This window comes from Penaeus monodon, chromosome 3 (assembly GCF_015228065.2).
Source record: "Penaeus monodon isolate SGIC_2016 chromosome 3, NSTDA_Pmon_1, whole genome shotgun sequence".
In the NCBI taxonomy this organism is placed as follows: domain Eukaryota; kingdom Metazoa; phylum Arthropoda; class Malacostraca; order Decapoda; family Penaeidae; genus Penaeus; species Penaeus monodon.
This window is the reverse complement of record NC_051388.1, coordinates 19,261,280-19,267,200: the sequence shown is the minus strand read 5'-3', so window position 1 is coordinate 19,267,200 and position 5,921 is coordinate 19,261,280.

The window sequence follows — 5,921 nt, the reverse complement described above, 5'->3', positions numbered from 1 at the left end:
CCTTCCCCCCGGAACAAAGCAGGTAAGGACAAAAGTGTTCTTTTTAGTACTTTTTTCCCAAAAATTTTCCCCCCGAACTTTTTTTAAATTTTGGACGTTTTTTTTTCTTTTTCTCTTCTTTTTTACAACGTAGCCTCATTTCGGTTTTTTTTTTCAAGATTCCCCCAAACCCTCATGATTTTTCGCATGTTTGTCGCTCTCCCCTGTGCGGCCTCTGGGGTCCTCCGGTCCTGCTCCTTTTGGGAACCACGTGCGCCGGGACCCTCGCCGCTACCCCTGTTACTGTCTGCGCAGCGTTTGGGGGTGGGCGCCCCTTTCGGTGCCAAGGGAGTCCGTCGGGAAGCATCTGAAGGCCCTTACAGGAGGGACGGATTTCCCTGGAGGAGACGTTGCAACAAAGTAAGTTATGCTTATATAAAAATATTTACAAAAATTTCTTGTACACCCGGATATGTGAACGGAAAATATAAAGAATTCTTTTTTTAAATGAATTTTTTTCGCTCAACAGATTGCAGTACACAGAAGGGTGGACCGTGGTTTTCGTGGCTAACTCTTTTTGCGAAATCGAGTCCATGTCCGTGAACACTCACGCCCGCCAGTCCACCTTTAAGACCGCCCTTTGACAACAAAAAACCTAAAGGGCTCCCCAGGCGTTCATCTGGCCACACTTCGGATCCCAAATTCGCCCAAACAAAACGCCAAGGCCTGCAGCGCCCTCTTTACAAGTGGTCCCCTTCCCGAGTGATCTCTCCCATGCTGGGGTTCCCCCCTTTTCAGCTAGTCAGAGCATCACCTTAGACTAACACCCCCCAATCCCCACCATCACGCGCATACACAGGGAAATGAGTGGATCGGAGTCTTCCCCTGACCGTGGTGCTTTTTAGTCCCCCATTGACGGACCGAGAGTCCCGTGTATGTCAAGAGTGCAATTTTACTCATCTTTTGCTATCATAAATTTAAATAAACCCTAATTATAAGAATTTTTGCCTTTTCCCTTTTTTACGAAACTAAAGTGTTGAATTTACAGTAGTAGTAGAATATAATATACCTTTTTTTATTATGCACACACATAACAATATACATAAACACCCAAACACAAAACACACAATATTGTGGTGGGTGTGCATAGATCATACACACCATACACATACATACACACTTTAAAATATAGAGATATGGAGTTTATATAAAATACAAAAATTTAAAATTTTTTATATTAAATTTTAAATATATATATTTTTATGTATTTTACGGGTAAAAGTTTTGTTTTTGAACAATAACAAAATTTTCCCAAAGCTGAAATTTAATTTAAACATATATCTTTTTAAAAAAGGTTTTCCTGATGTTGACATACCTTCACATGCGAAGCGTTTTGAAAGCATACAAAAAACATGATAATATGCAGTATAAAATACAAAACCCACACACATTGCCATCCCCCTCGTACAAAAGACGGTTTCCCCGATTTAATGCCCTTCAGTCCGTTCAGAATTCGCATAGTCTGATGGTGCCCCGGGGGTCGTAGCTCGCTCGTTACGCTCACGTTTTCTTTATTTTAAAAAATAATTTTTCCATTACATTTTTGACTTGATTAATTGGTCAGCCCGAAGTAGGAAATAAAATATTTTACTTTAAAATTAATCAAATAAACATTTTTCGTTTATTTGTTTTTAATGACGTACGGTTTTTTTTTTTTCTCATTTTCAAGAAAAGAGAATTTCTTTTTTTTAAAAATTAAAATATACGGTGTCAGCTTTTAATATCGCAGTTGTAAAGACAGGTCAAGTGCGGATTTTTCAACAGATATCAGTCTTTTGAGCTCACGAGGAGGGAGAATAAAGAAGTAGAGAAAAAATAGAAGCAAAGAGAAAGAGGGAAAAAGGGGAAGAAAGCGAATTTTAAAAAAAAAGAAAAGAGGGGGAACGAGGGAAAAGAGCCCGCAAAGGTGGAATTATCTAAATGGGTATAGGGAAACCCAAAGGGTCTGTAGTTAAACCCGGGTCATCTGCTTTTTCCCCATTTTAATGTCAAATTTTCTGTAGGGCAGAAAAATATTATGATTATCCGTTCGTTTGAGGAATTCTGGTCGCAGAATTGGGAGGCAGAGCGTATCATAAAAGGTTAAAGGGAAAGCCTTGAAAACCTATACGAGTTCGCCCCAAAAATGTTTTTTCAAATTACAAAATTTTTAAAGTGTCTTTGCTTAAAACTAATTCCTTAGATGAGAGTCTTATCGAAAAAAATCCAGGGAAAAAGGTGAAAAACCAAGCTAAGCTCAACAGTTACAGAAAGGAACAATACCAAGAATTAGATACATCATAGTGAGGTGGGGAGGTTTTTAATGACCTTTGTGATTTTCCTTTTTAGAGAGAAATTTCAAGACTGGTTTTTAGATATGAGGGTATTTTTAAAAGACGATTATTACAGCTCCTTTATAGGGCAAGCTGCCGACAATTCCAGCCCCCGCTCGGGGTTTAAAACGCGGAAGATTCCCCAGAGAGGGAAACGAGTGAAAGGGACGACCAAGCCGAAGCGGTGTGGGCGCAAAATGCAGAGCAAAGGCACATTGACCTAAGTCCTAAATGAAAAAGATCGAATTGGTCTTTCTTGCAGAACGAAGTAAAAAAAAAACGACTCTTAATGAGCACCTTATTTCAGGAAAAACCTTTCCGAGACCAGGTTTCGACGATTTTAAGCGGGGAATCAAAGGATCTTCCTAGATAGTTGAGTCAAATAAAAAGTTAACGGTTTTTTAAATAAAATCGCTTTTCCGGGAACACCCTTCGTAGAGTAAGATTGATTCAAAAAAGAAGTTGTAATTATATATATATTATATATATAATATATAATATATATAATATATAAAATATCACAGAGAACATTAAATTTTATGTTGTGTAAAATTCCGCCCGCACACAGTTGAAAGCAAGCTATGGGGTCAGCCAACACGCAGGGTAACCCCGAGCGTGCTTCGCCAGATAGCAAAAGGGTTTTTCCTCTGCATGTCCTTCCGGCCGCTATAAATGCCTGAAACCCCCCGGGTCGGGTACCAAATCCGTACGCCCTCGCCAGGGAAAACAGGGGACAGGGGCAGAGATCGAAATTTGATGATTTTTTTTTTGACTGTCAGTGTTTTTTTATTGGTAGTGAGCCTTAAAAGTAATAAATGTTGAAACAATGGACTAATAGAGCATACAAGATGGAATGAAAATTAATAAAAATAATCATAGAATGAGTCAAGACAAAAATGTACTGCCCTTTTACATTTTTCTTTGAAATACCAAATTTTTCCCTTTTGCTTGCACCCTGAATTCTCGCGTTTCGTCGCTCTCGTCCTGTGCGGCCCCTTGGGCCTCCTCGGTTTCCCTCCTCTTGGGGAACCAACCCCCGAGCCGGACCTCGCCGTACCACTGTACCGCATCTGCAGCGGCAGCTTTTGGGCGTGGGCGCCCTGCGTGCTTTAAGGGAGTTCTTATCGGGGAAACATCTGAAAAGCCCTTTCAGGAGGGGCGCGATTTTATGGAGATCGAGGAAAAAAGCCGGGTTTGTTGACGAAGAGGGAAAGGGTTTATATGTAAATCTTTACATTTTGATGGGTGATTTTTTTTTAAAGCGTGCTTTTCACGAACACAAAAGTATTTTCGCACTCACGGAGTTGTTAACCCACAACCTTATTCCTCCCAAAAGGGGCCGTGCCCCGAATGGATTCGGCCGGTGCATCGCCCAAATTGCCTGCGAATCGAGGCAACGCCCGCCGCCGCCCACCCCCTCCCTGTCCCCCTTCAAAACGGCCTTTGAAATCCCCACAACCCCAAGTCCTCCCCCATCGAGTAGACCAGGCCATCGCCCCCGCCAAGGACACCCCAAGGCTCAGCGGCCAATTCAGCAAAAAGCGTCCTTTCCGGGAGGATCTCTCGTCTGCTCGCACCCCTCTCATGCTAGATAAACCTCATCATTACCCATCACTCATTTTTAACAAAAATTTATTTTCAGGGGGAGTTACTTTCTTTCTTCTCATCTTGAACAAATTCAACCATTTCAAAAATTTTACATTCTAATTTTAAAAACCCAAAACCATTAGGAAAAACAAAGATTCCTTTCCCTAAGCAGAAAGCTGAAGAAACAAAATGGAATCTCGTGCAAAGGTGACTGAGGGGTTGAAACCTGCTTCTGGCTTGCAATAAACAAATAAAATTTATTTTCGGGGCTTATTATAAAACTCTCTCAAAACCCCCCACTTTGATTTTATAAAAATTGACATAGCATAAATATTTAGATAAAAATTTATATTAATATTTTTAATAATAATTAAAATATATAAATATATATAATTTTTTATATGTATATATATGCATATGCATATAATATAATTTTTTATATATATATATATATTAATATAATATATTATATGTGGTGGGTGTGTATATAATTATATATATATATATATATATATATATATATAATATTAATATATATATGATGTACATACAAAAGTAGTATCCTTACAAATTTAGGTATAGATTTTTACGCAGATATCTTCATAAATCACATAGAAAAAAAATGAAAATACTAAAGAATATTTAAAAAAACAAACCCAAAAATATTTCATAAACGAAAAGAAAACGTAAGAAAAAAAGAACCCTTTAAACATTTAAAAAAACAACAAAAGGCTTTCCCTTTAAAAACTCTCACGAATCATTGAGATATTTAAGACAATTTAATCACGTTATTTTCCCTAAAATGTCGAAACGAAGATTTTAACATTGTAATATTTTTACGGAAAGCCCGAGCAATCGTTACGAGTACAGTTGAATTTCAGTGTGGCAAGCCCATACATCACAAAAAAACGAAGTTTAGCCACGGATTCGCACGACTCCCCTGGCGATGCACCGCGGATTTAATACAAGCGTTTTCATAGACTTTGTCAAGATATCTGTGTCAAATGAACTACCAAAATTAAAATTTTTTCAGTGGAGCAATCCCTTTTGCTATAAATAAAAAAAAATTCTATAAAATACCTTGGAGTTGAAAGATACGAGCAATAATTTATTATTTTTTTACACCAATCCAAAGTGTTATAAATATAAAATAATATATACATGGATGGAGGGGGTTTTTGGTGTGTTGTCCATATTTTATATATATTAATAATATATATATATTATAATATTTTTATATTATACATGGTGGGTGTGTGTGTTCCATAATATATATAATAATAAATATATATTAATATATATAAATATTAATTTTTATTACACCCAACAGGATGTGTATGGTAAAAAGAATCATAAAAGGGGTATATTCATAGTCTAAGGTATGTTTAGAAGATAAAAAAACCTTAGAGTATGAAGAATACACACACACATATAGTGGAGTAAAATAATAATTTTTAATAAAATTATATATTATTATAAAATATAAAATATTAAATTTAAAATTTTAAGATATATATATAAATTATATATATATTTAAAATATATATAATATAGATAAAATAAATATATATATATATTAAAATATAATTATATATTATATCATATAAAGATATATATACATATAACACAAAATGTTGTGGGTCACATTTATATATATATATTCATATATCTTAAAATATTTGTGTAATGTGTGGAATTTATTAGAAATATACATGATGTGATAGATGACAGGAAGTTGACAAAAACATATACAAAGTCAAAAAATAGTGCATAAAACTGAAAGAAAAGGTATAAATATTATTTTTGTATATATAAAAAAATTTTCATATACACGTTTTGTTTTTGTAGGATTTTTAAAAAACCTCAAACACTATAAAGCAAATTCTTGTAACGAAAAGTCCAAAAAAAACACAAAACATTTGTGCATTGGAAGCCCGACATAAGGGCTGAATTTCTTACTAATTTTAACGCCAATAGGCTTTT